The sequence below is a fragment of the Sapajus apella genome, unplaced genomic scaffold (genome assembly GCF_009761245.1).
Source record: "Sapajus apella isolate SASKATOON/1434 unplaced genomic scaffold, GSC_monkey_1.0 scaffold60, whole genome shotgun sequence".
Taxonomy (NCBI): domain Eukaryota; kingdom Metazoa; phylum Chordata; class Mammalia; order Primates; family Cebidae; genus Sapajus; species Sapajus apella.
In genome coordinates, this window is record NW_022437000.1 from 7,657,308 (window position 1) to 7,678,468 (window position 21,161).

The 21,161-nt window shown below is 37.4% G+C and overlaps 1 protein-coding gene, 1 long non-coding RNA gene and 1 other non-coding gene across 4 annotated transcripts in view; 1 reads left to right on the plus strand and 2 right to left on the minus strand.

Moving 5' to 3' along the window:
- Window positions 1-21,161, minus strand: part of FAM155A (family with sequence similarity 155 member A) — a 669,060-nt gene that overhangs the window by 132,753 nt on the left and 515,146 nt on the right. The window lies entirely within an intron of this gene.
- LOC116528904 lies at window positions 1,286-2,516 on the plus strand. The gene is made up of 2 exons (XR_004259270.1): window positions 1,286-1,892; window positions 1,990-2,516. It is a non-coding gene; the product is annotated as an uncharacterized LOC116528904 (long non-coding RNA).
- Window positions 8,352-8,419, minus strand: LOC116528926. The gene has a single exon (XR_004259285.1). It is a non-coding gene; the product is annotated as a small nucleolar RNA SNORD31 (small nucleolar RNA).

A 21,161-nucleotide genomic window follows, 5' to 3' on the forward strand; every position in this document is an offset into this window, starting at 1 on the left:
TTAGTATGTAGCTTAAATTTCAGCCTCATGTTGACGGTAGTACAGAGTGTTTTCTTTTAAAATTATATTTGTCCTCAGAGTTTTATGGTAGTGAAGATTCCTCTTAAACAGTTCTTTTTTTATTTTTCTTTTTGAGACAAAGTCTCACTCTGCCAGGCTGGAGTGCAATGGTGCAATCTTGGCTCACTGCAACTCCGCCTCCTGGGTTCGAGCGATTCTCCTGCCTCAGCCTGCAAGTAGCTGGGACTAAAGGCGCACGCCACCACACCCAGCTAATTAAGCAGCTCTTTATAGCTATTTTATTTCTTCATTTTAAAAGCACAATACTCTGATGTATTGGCTCAAACATCCCAGATTGGTACCACATATTCCACACGGTATGCAAATGTTGGGTTAGGTTGTGTGTGTGTGTGTGTGTGTGTGTGTGTGTGTGTGTGTGTGTGTTTTGCCTTTAATGTCTTGATATTTGAAGTATCAAGATGTAACTTCTGGGCTGGGTGTGATGGCTCACGCCTGTAACCTCAGCACTTTGGGAGGCCAAGGCACTTGAGGTCAGGAGTTTGAGACCAGCCTGGCCAACATGATGAAATTCTGTCTCTACTAAAAATACAAAAATTACCTGGGCATGGTGACAGGCACTGGTCATCCCAGCTACTTGGGAGGCTGAGGCATGAGAATCACTTGAACCCGGGAGGCGGGGGTTGCAGTGAGCCAAGACCACGCCACTGCACTCCAGCCTGGGAGACAGAGAGAGACTTCATCCAAAAAAATAAAAAATAAAAAGAAGTAATTTCTCCTAAAACATTGAAAAAAGAAGTAAAAGTTATTTTCTTTTCTTTTCACCAGTAATGTTCTTATATCAAAGTATTACCAAAGTATTACCATGAATTTCATTACATCAAAAATAAAGTAGAACAGCAGTTCTCTTGACATGAAAATAATGCTGAAATAACTAGAAGAGGAACAACAACAAAATCCTGGGTTTCTTTGTACATGATATGATATGGACATATATCAACCACTTTATCATAAAACACAATAAAGTCATCTGTGATTATTATGTTTTAGACAGAGACTCGCTCTGTCACCCAGGCCAGAGTGCAGTGCTGCAATGTTGTCTCACTGCAACCTCTGCCTCCCAGGTTCAAGCGATTCTCCTGTCTCAGCCTCCCAAGTAGCTGGTTCACAGATGCTCACCACCACACCTGGCTATTTTATTTTTTATTTTTTTTAGAAGAGATGAGGTTTCACCATGTTGCTCAGGCTGGTCTCAAACTCCTGACATTGGATGATCCACCTGCCTTGGCCTCCAAAGTGCTGGGATTACAGGCGTGAGCCACCATGGCCAGCCATCTGTGACTATTTAAGACCTTATATGAAAGGACTAGTGGGAAATTAGAAAATATGGCTAGAGGAAAAAAAAGGTATCAACCTGATAAAAAAGAAACTCAGAGCTGGCCAAATATCCTGAATGACGTCATAACACATTTTTTTTTTCCAAGAAATGAGACAGTTCCTCAGCTGTTCCCATCTCCACTATCAGTACTGTTTGTATTATTTTTTGGTTGAAGGTACTTCATCTACAGTCTACATGAAAAAAAGGAGCAGTAAAGGATGTTTTGTACAGAAAGATAATTCCTGTTACAGCAGGCTCCTTTTAAAGATAAACATGTTTGCTCTCAAGTTTAAACACCATTAAAACTGCATGTCAGTTCTAGACCTATCTAAAAGTAAAAGGATTGATATTGCTTCTTTAATTTGAAAACTGTCAGGTCTTAAAACATACAGTATCTCAGAACTTATAAACTTTCTAATTAACATAGTATTCATTTTGTATAAGAGGTTTACTGGCTTAGATGTAAAGACTGTAGTCCATTAGACAAAAGGGTTTTGTTAACACTAAACTGTATTTAATCATTTATTTAATTATACTGTAATATCTGAGCTAAATCATCACAATAGAGTTTCCCAAAAAATGCTCAATAAAAGCCTAAAAATTATTGAATTGAACAGCAGACATTTGGTTTAAGACTGCAAAATTAGGCATTTCCCAAACTGTTTTCTGCACTTAGAAATCATAGCAATATTGTCAAGGAAAATCAGAGTAGAAACCTACATCTTTTAAGAAATTCAGAGATATCTAAAACCTGGAATCACAACACATGAAGAAATAAAACAAGATGGAGAAGGGGTAACTGACCTAGCAGAGTAAGAAAGCTGAACTCAAGTAAGCGGCCACTCTGGTGAATTTGCACAGAGAATTCTGGAAAGATGTGAAAATTATCATCTACCAATATAAAATTATCCAATCAGCTATTTTAGTGCCTTATTCCTAACTACATAATAAGAAGTATCACAAGGTATTTGAGGAAACCTCCCTACATAACGAGACTGAAAGCAAAGCAAACCAACAAGGGAAATCTTGGAGAAATTGTCAACATGACACAAACACTAAGTACGGTGAATAAAGTAGAGAAGAAGATTTCTTGGAAATTTAAAATGTAATTGCTGGAATTTTTTTAAAAATAGAATACTTGAGACAAAATGGAGAAATCTCTAGAAATCAACAAAGAAAAAAAGAAGTGAAAGAAATGGCCAAGAACAAGATCAAGAATAGGAAACAACTCATGAAACTCCCAAACACATAGAACAGAGGGAATAAGGAACAGCAATTTTTTTAAAACAGAAATGTATTTTCCAGGTATTAAGGCATGAGTTTTCAGATTGAAAAGACTGTAATCATAATGTGATAGGAAAATAAATTTTTGGACCTCAAATTCACTACACCAAAGGGAAATGTCAAGCAGGGAACTATGTCAGGCAAACCTGCCTCCCATTTTACTCATAAATAAGATTGCTATAAAGATTAAAAACCAACCAACAAACAACAGCAATGAAAAATAACCACATACCTCCCTCACAATTTGCTCACAAGAAAATTCCTTGTGGATCTCAAGATCTTTACCCTAAAACAGTTCTGTTGGATTTCACCCTAGCAATGTAAATTGGTAGCTTATCTTCACAGGTGTGGGAGAAAGGACAGAATCCAAAGTCATCCCTCTGCTCACCTGAGACAAATGTATATCTCATTGCTTTCTCTACCCTAATGTTTATGTAAACATATAGACTCACTGAGCCAGATTAAGGCATAAGTGACTCTTTCTCTACCCTCCTCTCACATGTACATCTAGTGAAAGACTGAACAAAGACTCAAAGGAATGCATGCAACCTTTTGTCTCTTAGCTACCTATGACCTGGAGGCCTGCACTTCAAGTGTTCTGCCTTTCCAGGCCAAACCAATGTACATCTTACACATACTGATTGATGTTTCCTATCTTCCTAAAATGTATAAAACCAAGCTGTGCTCCCAAAACCTCGAGCACATATTGTCAGGACCTCCTAAGGCTGTGTCAGGGTCGTGTCCTTAACCTTGGCAAGATAAACTTTCTAAATTGATGGAGACTTGTCTCAGATACGTGTGGTTCTTAATAACTACAAGTTAAAATAACTTTAAAGCAAATTAGAACAAGGAAAGAAAAAAGTACAACAGCAAGTCATTGAGTGTTTGTGATTTACCATTGGACCATCTTCTAAATGTCTCTCAAATCCACTCCATTTCTCTCCAGCCCCACAATCACTATCCCTGCAAAGGCCATTGGCATCCCATCCTAGAACTCTAGGATCACTTTCTAATTAGGCCTTGCCACCATCCCCCCACCCCCCGGCCTCCCCAACTTTCCACCTAATGGTCTGAATAATCTCCTGCAAATGCAAATTTTTCCTTGTTTCCTTGCCTCAGGATCATGTACTAATTTCTTAATGAGACTCTGGGAGTTCCCCTACCTAGCCCCTCTTAGTTTTATATTGGACCATTGTCTATACTCCCTGTCTCTTCTCCCTAGTTCCACCCTCATCTTGATTCTGCAGAAAGATTGATTTTCCTTTAGATCCTACATTGAGCACTTTTACCCCATCTGACTCTGACCCCCTCATACATGACCCTCCCTTAAATAGAATGTATCTTGACTCTTTCTCTGCAAGAGTCCTATTCCAATTATCTCAGCATTGACATAATTTTCTCTTGAAAACTACCTCCTTCCCTCGTCTTGGTTAGGTAGACACTTTGTTTGTCACTGAGCTCATCCCACAGGGTTTCATTGTCTTATACCTGTTTATGTTCCCCATTAGACTCTGCCCCAGAAGGAACCCTGCTTATTAACTGCTAGCATCTTCAGTGCATAGTACAATGCAAAACACTTAGTGGGCACTTGAGACTATTAGTTGAATTGAGAAATGAACCAATGAATGAAAGCTCACATAATTCAAATAGTGGAATCAAAGCCATAAAATTGTCATCTGGTGGTGGTGGAATAAGGTAACGAAGCTGAAAGCATTTTCACCATGCTCCTTCATTTTTCTATGAAATATCAACCCAAACACTCCTAAGGAGGTTACCCGGTGGACTCCTACAATATGCTCCAACAGTTAATTACTCTGTAAGAATTCTCAGCTCTCACTTTAAATTACATTCAACTTGAACAAAATTTAAAATATGACAAACATGACCTTTTCCCTCAAATTGGCTCCTTTCTCAATGCTCTTACTTTGTATCAAAATAAAAATAGTGAAAGAATGAAAGAATTCTACTATTTTTCATTTACATATAGTAATACATTCTTCATGTTTTCTTATAAATATAACCATATAAATATGTACCCGGCTTCACTCATTCCTCTGAGTCAGACTCTCTGAACTAATTATTACCTTCTAATACTCATCCCAATAATATTTTCTTGTTGCATGTGTAGCTTTCTCTTCCTGACTTGGAAAGTCTTCCATAATCTACCTTCACAGTCTTCTCTTGTATACTTACTTTGTCATAAAACGTAAAATACATAAAAACTACAGTCCATGTTATATTGTCACTGAGCAAATGCAATTTCCAAGGTACTTTGTTGGGTTTTACTTTTTTTTTAGATTTTCTTTTGAATAAGTGTTTTCTATTTGAAAAACTGAAATGTAATCCTCTCAGGTCTTCCAACCTTACCAAGAGTGAGGCTTGAACGTTTTGCAGTTCTTTTCTATGCTCAGCTTCCATCTCTATTTACTTAGCAGGTTTTTAAAAAGTGGTTAGCATCTCTCTTTGCTTGAAATTATTTTTGTTTTTGGCTTCTTTTTTCCAAAGTGGTAAAAATGAGCATATCTCTTTCCAATGAAAATGGTAAATGAATTGAAGCCATAAATATCTTAAAATAAGTCTTAGGACTTAAAGCTGTAGTTTTCTGTTTTTAAGAATCCACTTCTTCTGCTTACTGCTGACTTATTTGCAGCTGGCTGCCTAATTTTACATACATTAGGTGTCGAATAACACCTAAATCTTCCATTGTCATCATTGTGATCATCATTGCAATGACCACAATAAGCAATACATGGAAGTACTGAAAAGCAAACACTCTAGAAGATTTTTAGAAATGCAAATAAAAGATCTTTTCAGGAAATGAGAAAAATTATTGATTGCTATTTAGATCTACAACTTAATTAACATTATTGTAGAAACATTAGTAACCAAGACTATAATTCTGATTCTGCAAGAACTCACATAATACTTAGTTTTATACTTAATCTTTTATCATTTGTGACAAAATTTAGTAAAATGAAAGATTATCTAGAAGTAGACTGTGATTGCTTAAAGACACAGTAATAATCAAGATTATAATATAAGTATTTTCAAGAGTTAGACAACTCATGCATAAAATCATTTATTGAGACATACATACTTGTCTAAGAAGACATTTTAATACATGTTCAATAAACTGTCATTAAAGTGTATCTGTACTGGGGTGCCAATCACTGATTTTTAACAAAACCATTCTATGATCCCAGTGAGAGAGGTATCGATTTTTACGTATTTTGTCAATAACATTATAACAATTTTACATATAGGAGGTTTAAACAAATTAGAGGTTTAAAAACATGTAGAATTCCTGGGAATCACGTTTAGAAGCAAGTTTTAAAACCAATCTGTCTCCAGATTCTGATACTAAAACACAATGTTCAATCTTAGTTTGGAGGAATTAAGAAACATGGCAGAACAGATTACATTTCTAGTTTGATTTAGATCATTAATTCTTAACTTACATTAAGAGAATATACGAGACTATTATAAGAAATAGTAGCATATAACATATGCATATTTATAACACATAAAAACTTATTGAAAATTAATTAAACTATAATATCCATACGATAAAGACAGGATAAGTGGGAATTATCTAGGAAAACTGAGATGAAACAATTAGATAAAACTGAGATTAAAAAATACAGGGGCAACCTAAAGCTTCATTAATAAAGAATATTTAAGTAAAATTCATAAAACGACAATAAGGATTCAATCAACATGGACCACCTATGGCATAAAGCAAGCACAATGCACACAGTATAATTGCTGCCATTTTTATGTCCATTTTTAAGGAAGTGAATTTATTTTTCCAAGATTCATTCTTACATACATGTTTCTACACAGACTTAACAACTGTCCAGAAAATTTTAGTTAAGCAGCAGAGTTCAGGGAGTTCAGTTTGCTAAGTCACAGTCCTAACATCAGGTGTTCAAAGATGGAGACGGAATTTCTCAGCACTGTTCAATTGAAAGATGTGAGGGAGAATGTGCAAAGAGATAGGGCTGGGCCAACTGGTCCTCTGGCCATCATAAACAATCCGATCAAAAACATTAGGGTTGCGTTGGGGGGAATTTTGTGATAAAATGAGGGGTCATTCAGCCAGACTGGTCATTCAGCCAGAGAACGAATTCAGGGAAAGAGCAGAAGTGGGAAGGTTAATAAAATGACAATTGCAATATTTCATGGAGACATGACAAGAACCTGAATTCAAGCACTGATAGCGAGGAACACCAATGGAGAAACAGGATGGAACAGATAAAGATGCATGTAAGGAGTATACTTGTTAAAACTGGTGATTAATTAAATATGAGAAGAAACTGCTTATGCTATTTGCTGCCTTGTTCTTAGAGGTTTATAAACACAAAAAGAAAAACATATAAACATTTAAAAACAATTATTAATTAATTAAATATGCATAACAGCTATATTAGGTAGGTTCTAATATTGTCATCTTCATTATACAGATGAGTAAATAGGAGTATTGTAAGATTTAAGTTACTTGTCCAAGGTCATGCAGTCAGTAAATGGTGGGCTCAGAATTACAAACCAGGGCAGTTGAGCATCACTGTGTGTACATTTAGCTGCTACATTCTACCTCCCCTTAGGCTCCCCTGATCACTTTGAGAGTTTCTAAGATGATGCTTGGATTCCAACTTAGGTGAATGGGCGAAAAGGGCCAGCACTAATCTAATGAGGAGAAGCAGGAGTGAATGGAATGACCACAAGGTCAATTTAAAGGGCTGAAATGTGAAGTACTTGTGACACACCAAAGTTGAGGCATTTTGTAGGAGCTTCAAGAACAGAACAAGGGCACCAGATATAAACGTCAAGCCTCTTGGTAAAAGCATGGCATATGGAGCGATGACATAGAAGGGATGTTCTAGGAAAGGTAATCTCCAGTCTTTTGACTTGCTAATTGTACAATACTATATATACCCTTCTCTAGGGCGTCTTTTAAATATGTACATATGAAATAAACAGTCACTGACTGGCAGTAGGAAAATATGGCCATTTTAATCCTTTAAAATAAATCTGAAAACTATACAATTCAGGAGAAAAGTACCCCATCAATAGCCCTTCCTTTGGAATTATTTCCTTAGTTACTCCTACCACCACCTCCACACACAAAAAAACAAAAACAAACAAAAACTAACCCACAAAATCATCTTTTTCTGACCTACTATGCTGTTAGTCAGTATAACCAACAACTTCAAATGAACTTCTTCCAAATCTTTGACTCATTTTCTTACTTCCTTGCGTCAACTCCTTAGTTGCAGAGTTTAACCTAAATAACATTAAATAGTTAATCATGACGAACCTAGAATGGGTAATAATAAGCATATCTTGAGATAATCAGCAATTATTCCTATTATTCCTTCATTATTACTATTGAAAGAATAGGCTTCCTTTGAGTAAGGAACAATGGTTTATGAGCATTCACTAAGTACTATATTCCAGGTCCCATGAAAGGATCTATGACAGGAAAAACTCACCCATTGCATTGTTATTGATTGCAGGCTTTCCTCTTATAACAAAAGCATAAGATGAACTTAATGATCTTATGATCTCCAACGCTGCTTTTCTGTGTGAATATCTATGAATTTATATTAATAAGATTGTCTCACCAGGAGCCATTATATCTTCTAAAATATTTATTTTTAGTTTTCAAGCTCATAGCTCAGAAAATACCTTTCACTCATTGAACAGACAAGGGCAGTATTTCAACTCATCACTGGTGATATCATTAAAAATGGTATTTCCTGTCAATATTTATAAAAAGGATTTTACGTGAATAGAAATAAGCTAAGGAAGTCTAAAATGTGGACAAGTTGAAAATATTATTGCATGCTGAATTTTAAGACACATAGAAAAAGTTAAAATGGGTGAAGCAAATCTAGAAGACCTTTATCAAAAAAGGATAGCAAACGTTTTTACATCTGTGGGTAAAGTATGTTCTGCAAACAAACAGCTAAGCTTTAAAAGAGAAAGCGAAGCCTGTGGTAGATATCAAAAAAAATAAAAGTTCTGGGTATACCCAAGTGTGGTCTACAGCATCCACAGCTGTGCAGCCTTCCAGGGGGACAGGAACACCCTTGCCTCAATGGAATCTGGTGGAGCAAATGTTACTATTGGAGCAGAAATGACATTGTATTAGGGATCATTTTGAAAGGAGGTGGTTTATGAATGGTAAAGCAACTCAGTCTCCATTTTGCTCATCTCCTTTTTTATAGGAGAACTGTGGGCTTGAAAGAGTGGACAGGGAATGGTTATGAAATGTGAAATATAAACTGTGTGAGGAGAGAGAAAGTGTGAGCCAATTGAAATCTGAGTTTCCCAGGACCAGAGGAGAACACCCAGGAGGCTGCTGGAAGAACTCCCTTCTTAGGCTGTTCTTCAGTCATCCTTGGTGTTCATTCACAAACCACGGATTAGGGTGGAGGTGCCAGAAAATCACAAATGGAGGTCATTTTTTTTTTTTTTTTAATTCAAAAGGGAAAACAAAAGGAATTAGAGAATAGGTAGCATAATGGTAGCCCACAGTTAATTTCTAGCACTGAATGACTGGTTTGTTTACTTAAAAATAAGTCATCACAAGAATCCAAAATTACTGTATGCGGTCTGATGCCATGGATTATTTATGTTTTAAGACCTCTTTATGGTTTGTAATGAGGCATTTGACAAGGTATACTATCCAGTCTTTTGGATAAGAGATAGAATTGTATGCGGATTTATCCACATTACATGTGGGTGAGCATAGAGCTGTTCAAAGTTTATCCTAGAAAATGTTGAAGAGGAAAAATACCAACTCAAAGGAGATAAGGAATCGCACAGCATAAACAAAAGAAGGTTGGATTCGCATGACCAGCCAATGGAAATAACTGTTGTCCCTGGAAAAATACAGAGATCTCAGGTGAAATCTTCACAAACACAAGACAAGAAGTCCTAGTTTAACAAACACTCCATTTCCATGATAAGCTAATAGAATGGGTAGCATGGCTACAAAAAGCAAACAAACCAGAAGCTAAGGCTCCATTAATAAGAAAAGAGAGGAAACATATCACTCTACCTTAGCTGCTCTAATGTGACAGAAATGAAATATACACCTTTTTTAAGGTTTTGGAATTCTTATTTTAAACAGGGATGTAGATAGAACTATGGTCGGAAAAGTATTAACAGGTATTGTATCTCAAAATGATGCCAGATTTGAAATGATTATTTTTGATAAGATGCCATTTAGGAAGACTGGAAGCTTTTTAAACACTTGAAAGGATGTGTTATGAAAGACATTACAGGCAGAATCTGCGTAGTTCTAGACTCAGGGCCAGGAACAACCCATGGAAATTAGTGGTAACCTAAGTTCAGTTCAGTTGAGTGTAACTTTTTACCACGCAGAGGTCTGAAAATGAAATGGACTGCTTTTCCATAGAAAAAAAAATTGGGAAATATCTTAATCCTCAGAAAGTCATCTTACTAATTATTCCTGAAATCAGTGTTAAGCGCCTGGAACCAACTTGCTAAGCTTAGCTTTTTCTTCAACTCACAAAGCAAATTTAATGTTTCCAGTGGAGATCGAGATGTTCTTCTAGCAGGGAAAATTGCACAAACTACAGAGAAATGATTGATACTCAACATCAATCCCTTGCCATGTCCTCATATTTTTGTCTCAATATTCAGAAAAATAGAATTGCTTCTGTTCTGTTCTTTAAGCCAGTCTGTTCTCTTCAACTCACTAATTTATCTCGGAAACTCCACTCTTCAAATGTAAAGGTCCATCATTAGGATGTTTAATATTGATGGAAGAAGGAAAATGACTACTTTACCCACAAAAATAAAAACATTTGGCACTGATCTTTTCACGATGACATTTTTCGACTTTATTGCTAGAGCAGTGGAGTATTGACAAGCAAGGACCTGCTAAGAGACCACTACGGGACTGTGACCTTCCAGACTTCCAGCAGCAGGATTCAAGTCTCTATCCTCACAAAATTGCAAATGCTTCTGTGCTATAGAACATCTGATTAGTGTTAAAATAATTCCATTAAAGAATACTGTATGCATAATTCCTCAGTGTCTGCTGAATAGCTCTAAAAGCTCCACTCAAATTTTAAGACACTTCACCAATCTTGCTTCATTTTAGGCTTTCATCTTCAAATCACCATTTAAAAATTATTGAGAAAATTCAACTGCGCTGCACAGTTTCACTCTTATATAACTGTTGCTTATTTTTGGAGACTTAAGAAATGGTTATTTGATCTGCCTCTGAGTTTGTTTCTGATGTTGCCACCTCCAATTTTTTTTCTCCATTTTGTTCTCATATAGCTCTTTTTAAAACACAAATCTGATCGACTTCTGCTTAAAGTCTTCCAATGACTCCTACTCACTTACCCCCTAATCAGAATGTGAGGGATGAAATGAAAGCCTCCCTGTTTTCACAGCCCACAGCTGACTCTAGCACCTGTACTACAGCTGACCTGCAAGAAACAGTTCTCAAAAAAAGGAATGCACAACAACTTAAGTATGAAAACATTTCATTGTATTGTGCTTGTCCTGGTCTTGTGGTTATCCTTCCCTTTTATTTTTTATTTTTTCCTTTGAGTTGGAGTTTCACTCTTGTTACCCAGGCTGGAGTGCAATGGCGCGATCTTGGCTCACCACAACCTCCGCCTCCTGGGTTCCGGCAATTCTCCTGCCTCAGCCTCCTGAGTAGCTGGGACTACAGGCACGCGCCACCATGCCCAGCTAATATTTTGTATTTTTAGTAGAGACGGGGTTTCACCATGTTGACCAGGATGGTCTCGATCTCTTGACCTCATGATCCACCTGCCTCGGCCCCCCAAAGTGCTGGGATTACAGGCTTGAGCCACCGTTTTTTTTTTTGTTTTGTTTTGTTTTTTGCCTAATTTTTGGTTTTAAATTTTAACTTATCCAAGAGACTGTTAAAATATATAAGCCTTTGTTTTCTCTAGGAAAACAGGACTTTTGGGAGGCTGAGGCAGGAGGATTGCCTGACCCCAGGAGGTGACCAGCCTGGGCAACATGGCAAGACCCTATCTCTATGAAAAATTGAAAAATTAGCCAGGCATGATGACGTGTGACTGCAGTCCCAGGTATTCAGGAGGCTGAGGCAGGGGGATCCCTTGAGTCTAAGAATTTAAGGTTACAGTGAGTTACAATTGTGCCACTGTATTCCAGCCTAGGCAACAGACAAATGAAAACAAACAAAAATTATTTTCTCTAGAAATTTTTTCAGCAGTAGGAAATATAGTGGCTTTAGAGAATTTTAATTTTCATTATTGTCCTACCACACTGACAGTGTTTTTCAGTACTTCCTATTGTTTTTCTGAATCATGGTATCTCATACTTCTAATCAAGGATGTACTTCAAAGGCCTATCATTTAAAAATATTTTGCTTTTTATCTATGAAAATCCTTTAAAAACTTATTCTAATCCTTTCTTTCCTCTAGATTTAATATGCTTACCTAAACTCACCAGAGACAACTTCAAATTTGCATTTCTGAGATCTCTCTTAAGATACTCGACCTTGTACTTAACTTTCTGTTTAGCAGATTAAAGTACTACATTTCTGGGAGTGGGGGGAAGAAAAGCTGTTCAAAGCAGTATCTAGGGCACTTGTGCACATTCAGAGGCAAAATTCTAGAAGAAAATCTTTAAATTCCAAGAAAATATTCATCTACTAGATAATATCATTGCATAGAGGAGTGACTGGATTAATCAAAACATTCTATTTCTTCACCATGCATTGATTCATAGAATGTCGCATGTGAGTTGTGTTTGTGTGCATGTGTGTGTGTATAGTAGATAAACATGTAATCTCAAGAAACAGTAGCCAAACTTTCCTGAACTATTTCTAACGTTCCAATAGTTTATATTATTTCTAAAGAAATTATAATTCATTAAAGAAGAGCTGAAGTTAAATTTATTGATATGTGACAGTTATGCCAAAGTATCCACTGTTTAATAACTCAAGGTATATTATTCAATGCCATGTAGATCATTTCTACACCACAATATTAACAAAACCTGCATGAGTCAATTTATTCACTCTAGCCATCTGAAATGATTTATGTCTATTGCCATAAATTTGATTTGCTGAAGAAATTGAATCAATTGTAAAGATGACTATTGCAATCCACTCCATCCTGCCAAAAACAGCCTGTTCAGTCAAGTGCTATCTTGAAATCATCAGTGGCTTCTCTAAAAATATGGAAGAACTCAGTTAACATATGATTTATTTTCCATGTTCTAAATATTTTTTAGGACACAACCATTTACTGTATTTTTGAGAAGTGTAGTGTGCATATTATAAGACGAAATGGCATAATCCAATAGCATATGCATAAAAAATAAAATTAAAATAATACAAACAATGTAAAATTGTACAATGGCCTGAAATCAGAATGCATGATGACAAGCTAACTTTTCCAAGTATTTATTTGTTCCAAGTTCTTTCACATCTATTTTAAAATTAACACTCAAGACAATCTTATGAGACATTTTATAACCCTTTTTCGACTAAAGAAAAATAATTCATGGAATATAATGCTTGTCCAAATAGAGCTGAGGAAAAGCAATGGAATATTTTTGTAATTAATTTTCTTTTGACTAAAGAAAAATAATTCATGGAATATAATGCTTGTCCAATAGAGCTGAGGAAAAGCAAATGGAAGAACTGATTTTTTCCTTGACTTCCAATGCTTTATTATACAATCACTTATCTTTTTAAGAATATAATCTGGCTGAGTGCAGTGGCTCACACCTGTAATCTCAGCACATTGGGAGGCTGAGGCAGGTAGATCACTTGAGGTGAGGAGTTCAAAACCAGCCTGGCCAACATGGCAAAACTTCATCTCTACTAAAAATACAAAAATTGGCTGGACATGGTGGCATGTGCCTATAATCCCAGCTCCTGGGGCGGCTGAGGCAGGAGGATTGCTTGAGCCTGGTAGGTGGAGGTTGTAGCGAAATGAGAGCATGTCACTGCACTCCAGCCTGGGCAATGAGACAGAAACGCTGTCTCAAATATCATATATGTACATATATATGATATTTGATATATATGATATTTGAGACAGACATATATACATATATGTGATATATATATATGAATAGGAGTATATATATATTAATATTTTTCATCAAATCATTTCACTAGCTTCAAGTCATCCGAAAAAAAAAATATACAAATTTTTAAACAATTGTTTTAAACAATCTGTGGTAGTGAAAACAATTTTGAAGGCAGAAATGCTAGGAAGCAGGAATCAAGAGGCTAGGATTTGAGTCCCACCTAAATAACTAACATTTGGAAAAATTAGCATCAGTCACATCTTAGTGCACCTGAAGCAAAGTGTAATGGAAATTAGACTGCTTATGCTTTCTTCCATTCTCCTTCCAATTAATGAGAATGTTGACGCATAGCTGGTCTGAACAGAGCTTCTCAGGCATTCCTGGTGCATGAAAATTGGGCCAATCACAGGCATTACAGTAATGCCATGTAAATTATCATCTTTATTAATGATTAACCTTTTCTACTTGAAGATTGTATAAGTGATTTATAGGCATCATTTTAATTGATTTTTTCTTTTTGGACAGTCTTGCTCTATGGCAAGGCTGGAGTGCAGTGGTGCCATCTAGGTTCACTGCAACCTCTGCCTCGAGGCTTCAAGCAATTCTCCTGCCTCAGCCTCCTGAGTAGCTGGGACTACAGGCACGTGCCACCATGCCCAGCTAATTTTTATATTTTTAGTAGAGACAGGGTTTCACCATGTTGGCCAGGATGGTCTCGATCTCTTGACCTTGTGATCCACCTGCCTTGGCCTCCCAAAGTGCTGGGATTACAGGCATGAGCCACTATGCCTGGCCCGTTTTAATTAATTCTTAGAACAATTCTCCATTTCCCCATTTTACAGCAATGAAAACTGAGACTGGGTTAAGGAACTGTCCTATTCATAGCCAGTAGATTATTCTAGATCTGGAATCAGGTTCCTTATGGAAGACCACACTGAGAGGATTGAGGAACATAATGGGTGTTGTATTAGCTTTCCTATTAAAATGAGTGTTGAAGGTTTGTGAATTGCCTACAGAATACTACAGGTGGGCTTTAGGCTCTTCAGGGACAGAATATAAGAAACCAGAAAGCATAGAATGAATGTGTGGTCTTCAGCATGGGGCCCAGGGATAGTGTCTCCACTCAGTCCTGAAGGTAACCTTAATTAGAGGATTTCCTCACATGACCCAGCCAAGCCAGCCAGATCCTGTCCCAAGAACACCTGCCCCCAAAATCACACATTGAAGGTTTTTATCATCAACAAAGGTCAGAAAAGAGAACTCAGACTTTTATTATATTTATAGATGTTATGACTCTCTTTATGTCCCGTTGCTAATTTTAAAAAGTTGTACTACTTATTGCCTGCAACTATGCTATCAGGCAAGGAGGATTATAGCTTTTACCTGTCTCTACATACCAGCAGCCACCAAGACCTACAGAAAGGGGAGCCTGGTGCCTTGCTTAATCCATTGGCTATAGCTAGCCTGGCGTCTTGTCCCCACTCAGATGGGGCTTGGCCTGCTGACTTAGAATAGGGAAGGTGTTGGGTGCTGCATTCTTCCATCTTGAAGCTCTGTTGAACTACATTCATTTTAAGAGAGATCGTTTCATAAAACCAATTCAGTATGAATGAGGTCCCTGTGGCTGAACCATTCTATTATGGGTAACATTCTAATAGACCGTCATTCGCATTATTTTAATACATTCTTTCTATTATCAGGCTTTTGGTATAATTACTACTTAATCAAATGTCACTGCATGTCCCAGAAATGATAATTTATCTGGCTTGTGAATAATTTCAGGTTGATGAAACATGATAGCAATACTTTTAAAACTTTTTACTGACTTGAGCTATTGGACCTCAAGTGCATCTTACTGAGTGATCATTTCCATTTTTCTTCTCTGTAGCTATTTGTGGTTGCAATACCTGCGTTCAAATGGCTAATGGGTTGCTTTTCTGTTCTTGGTAATTAGCCTGAACAGCTAATATTAAAGGTATCCTGGTGACTGTGTAAGCCTCTGTCCTTGCCATCCATCTTTATAGAGTGTACTCCCTCCACTGAAATGCTAGTCATCCTTCAGGTCTCAGCTTAAAAGAAAGTGTTTCCCATTTTCCTTTTTTTTTTTTTTTAAAGACAGGATATCACTGTGTCGCCTAGGCTGGAATTCAGTGACGTGATCATGACTCACCACAGCCTCACCTCCAAGGCTCAGGTGATCCACTCACCTCTGTCTCCTGAGTGGTTGGGCCTACAAGTGTGTGCCACCATGCCAGATTAATTTTTATAAAGATGGGTCCCACTATGTCGCCCAGTGCCCAGGCTGATCTTGAGCTCCTGAGCTCAATAGATCTGGCCACCTTGACCTCCCAAAGTGCTGGAATTACAGCCGTGAGCCATAGTGCCTGGCTGTTTTTATTTTTCCTAAACATCATTTTATTTCATCCAACTTCTCATCTCCTGTAAAACACACACACACATACAACACACTTTTGTTTGGCTCTCACTATAATATTCTGTAATTTTCCTTTCCAGACTGACCACACTCACATCTCCTGTGACTAGTGTATTGTAGGTGCTTAAAACAAACTTTTCTTGTACTTTGTTCAAATTATTTTATTAAATAATTTCTAATTTATCACAAAGTGCAACCAATATCAGAAGTCCTCCCATAAAGCTTTTCCTTCTGTTAAATAAGGACACTTTAAGAAATGGCCTCAACACAGCCTTTGGTTTCTCTGCTCTCCTCTCTTCTATTGACATACAGTCTTTTGAAGAAACAGAATGGATTTCTAAATGAATACTATAATGTCTCCATCAATCCTTTTATCCATGTCCTGGCAAAACAATTTTTTAATCTCACTTTTTAAAGGAAGAAACAGAGAAATAACCTTGCAATCCACAGTCTAAGCCTCTGGGGTCACAGCAGGAAATAGGGCGACAGCATTCAGGGTTTCCAGGCTCAACCACAGAGTGGTGGCCAGCACTATCAAAAATTTACCCGTTTTGCAGAATCTTGAGCCATCACAACTCCAGTGCAAATCAAAAAGGGTTTCGGGAAAAAACGCTAACCCAATATGTCTACCAAAAACATTGTAACTAGTTTTAAATTAGAGGTACGCAGTGTTTCACCAGTGTGACACTGTAACATCTTAGATTTTATGATGAGGAAGAGCATCTAAATGAGTTATCCAAATCATGACATATGCAACATTCAAGAACAAAAGTGTACCACAAATATAAAATAACTATATTTCTTAACACATTGTTTTAAACATAAAATTTGTTAGGAACTGAAAATATGCCTTCTGGAATTTAGAAGAGCACAGTTTAAGAACAAAGACATAATGAGCAGTAAAGTTTGATTTAATAGAAAAGATTAAAATCTCAATGTAAGAAAGTCAGAAACCTTTTTCTAGAAATTTATATAGCAATTTAATAACAAATGGTGTGAAAGGAGCACTCTACCTAAGTAATGGCAATCTGATCTCAACTATCCAGGGACCACCATGTTCTGACAGAGAGTGTTTTCCAACAAGCCTGAGTTTCCCTGTCTGGTAGCTTCACTCCTGGGAATACCTGGCTTGACTCTTTAATTTACTTTTCAAGAGAAATAAATTGCGCTTACAGATTTTACTGCCTAACTTTACCTTTTAAAACTTTAGACGATTTCTGTGCTCCCTGCTTTTATTTCAGGTCATAAGATTTGGAGAAGTGAGGTTTGGGAACGAAACACTTGATTTTCACCTCAGAGTCTCCTTTGGCTCTAGAGAACTCGAGGAGGGATTACTCAGGGAAAATCATTTAGATCTCCCTGCCCAGAGTGGACCAAGGCTCAGGCCTCCTAGAGAAGGCTGCGTTGAATAGCTACATGAGGCACTTCAAGGCTGTGGCCTTTGTTAAAACCACAGTCTGACTGGAACACTTGTGGTATAAATTGAGGCGGGTTGCTGCCCCCAGAAGTGAGAGCAGCTGATGTGTTTATTCCAGCTCTGAGGATGAGGAATTTAAAATGATGTCTACTTGACATTAAAAAAGAAAAGATAGTGAGAAATATATGAAAACACTGTCTCCATGATATCTAATATTCAATACTCAAAAATATCAATATAACTGAATATTTAAATTTCTATCTATATACCTGATCTTACTATGAAATAGATAAAATTGTGGGGAATAACACTCTGAATCAAGCTAATTCTCATTTGCTTCTCAATTTCAGTGAAAAATATATCAAGGTACCCATTAGAGTAGCTTATATTTATAACCCAATATTAGTAAACATAAGAGACACCAGATATTTTGGGGTTTTACCCTTTTCCGAAACTGATGTCTCAAATACAGAATTACCACGTAAGGTCGTTTCCACAAACTCTAGTCCTGTGCGTTTTTGGAAGCCGCAGGGCTGTGTCACCATAGTTACAGAGGGATACTGGAATAAATGTGCTTCCAGCAATAATTGTTTCATATTTGTGTACAAACAGCTGAACTGTATCTCTCCATTTCAAGTGCGATCAGTCTAAATTCAAACCCTGTCATGAGGAACACCACAGAATGCTCAAACAAGAATAAAAATGAAGATTTATGCTAACGAAATTCTTCCGAACACATGAAAGTGTTTCTATTATCTTATCTTCTTGTGCCATAGCCTTTCTCCATGTCTGTATTGATCTTTTCCCTACTTATGAATGACTCTTTTAAATAGTTGACTATAACCTGTTTCATGAATTACGGGAATGCAAGATGGCCCAGAGCATACATAAAATAGGTAATAATTGTAGCGAATATAGATTAGGATGCTAAAAGAAGAAAATTCTAGAAATAATAATTTTAAATATTCACCTTTTCTAAAATTGTTTATAGAACAATAGTAAATACATATTTGGAAACTTTAGCTTTATAATATTGATTGAAAATGATAATGTCAATAAACATTTTGTAGCATTTAGAGAAATTTCAAACTTAACTTTTTTTTCTGGTATGGGATCATTCTCAGTAATGTAATATTTCGAAGACTATAGTGCAATCGTTCAATGGCTTGTGAAGACTGAGGAACACTTTGTTAACAAATAATAGAAATGTTTTAAGATACAAAGGCAATGTTCTCAAAGCACTATAACATTAGCCATGTTCTTGGGATCCTATACTTCCTCAGAGGACAAGAACCACAAAGGAAACCCAGTCTCACCACCGTTTTTCACAACTGGGGAAACAGAGGCCCACAAAAATTAAGTATTAGTTTGATGCAAAAGAAATTGCATTTTTTGCCATAGCTTTTATGGCAAAAACTGCAATTACTTTTGCACCAACCGAATAGCTTGTAGATGTTTACGTGGTTAACTAGTAGCTGAGTCAGTATTAGAATTTTGTTCTCCTGACAGTCATTCTAGTCTGTTTCCTCTATACTTCATCATGAAATAACAACAGGACTTAGATAATCATTCATTAGAATATGAAGCAATTTTTACATAATAGAATTTCCTTTCAAATAAATTAGAGAAAAATATTATGCATATTTTTAAAGACTCAAAATGGATCAGACATTCAGAAAACAGAATCAAAATGTTTGTAAATGTTTTAATAAGACATTATAATTTTAAATATTAATTCTTAGGCCCTGAAGAGCACATATTTAAAAGGACATAAAAAGACTCAGTGAAAAACCAAGAGCAAAATTCACTTAGCAACCTACGTGTGTTGTCTATTTTTGAAAATATAATTATTCATAAAATATTTTCTTCAAAAATAATTGCCATACTCTTCAAGATGGCCAAATAGACACAACTCTAGTGCATAACACCCAGCAGGAGAGACGTAGAAATCCAGCGCTCTCCTAGCTCCAACCGAGATACCAGGTGCATTTCAACAGGTCTGGTCTGACGGTGAGCAAAGCCCATGCAGGGCAGACCAAGGTGGGGAGGGCTGCTGCTTCACCCACAAAGTGCATCTGACAGGCGAGTCCTGGCACTCCTGCCCAGACACAGCACTTCCACTAAAGCCTCAGCAATACACAGAACAGGAGATATTTGCCAGTCAAATGCTGGAAATTACAAGTGTGGAGTTGACTGATAATTCAGGACGGTGTCCCGGATTGGCGCACAGACCTAAACAGACGCATAAGCCCAAAAGGTGGCCCCGAGAGCCTGCAGACCGAGCTATTACCTCTTTCCCCCCACCTGGAGAGAGAGAGAGAGCTGTAAGCGGGAGCAGCTGGGCGGGCCCCTACCCGACGGCTGGAAAGAAAGGAAGCTGGAAGGGGGAGATGGCCAGGTGCAGCTGGGTGGGTCCCTGCCCTCACCCACAAACCCCTGAGGGCTGAAGCTCTGACTCTAGCCAGTTGCCCAGTCAGTGCCACAGTCTGAGTTGAACCCTGAATGATCCAGCCCACTGGAGGAAGGGCACAACCCACAATTAGAGGGGTGGGACTGGGTTACATGTTTTAAGAAAAAACACAGTAAGCCTACCTAGCAACACTGCGTTCTTTACCACCCAGCAGCGCCCAGGTCAGTGGAAGAGGCAGGCCTAAACCCTCAGTATAAACAAACAAGACACAGGAAGCTTCCCTAGTAACCTGAAGGAGTCCCTGGAAACCCAGTAGCCCCTGGGCAGGCAGACAAGCAACCTCATCAAGCAGCTCCCTGAGACCACAGCCAGGTAAATCCACAAAGATGGGAAAAAAAACAGCAAAAAAGAGATGAAACCATCAAAGACCAGAACACCTCTTCTCCTTTAAGGGATCACAACTCCTTAACAACACGGGAACACAACGTGATCGAGAAGGAGTGTAACGAATTGACAGAAACAGGCTTCAGAAGGTGGATAATAACAAACTTTTCTGAGCTAAAGAACACATTTTAACTCAATGCAAAGAAACCAAAAACCTTCAAAAAAGGTTAGACGAAATGCTAACGAGAATAACGAGCTCAGAGAAGAACATAAATGACTTGATGGAGTTAAAAAGCACAGCACGAGAACTACATGAAGCAAACACAAGTTTTAATAGCCGAATCAATCAAGCAGAAGAAAGGATATCAGAGATTGAAGATCAACTGAATGAAATTAAAAGAGAAGGCAAGACAAGAGAAAAAAGAGTGAAAAGAAATGAACAAAGCCTCCAAGAAATATGGGATTATGTGAAAAGACCTAATCTACACTTGATCTCTGTACCCGAATATGATGGGGAGAATGAATCCAAGCTGGAAAACATGCTCCAGGATATTATCCAGGAGAACTTCCCAAGCCTAGCAAGGCAGTTCAACATTCAAATTCAAGAAATACAGAGAACTCCAAAAAGATATTCCTCAAGAAGGGCAACCCCAAGGCACATAATCATCAGATTCACCAGATTGAAATGAAGGAAAAAATGCTAAGGGTAGCCAGAGAGAAAGGTCAGATCACCCACAGAGGAAGCCAATCA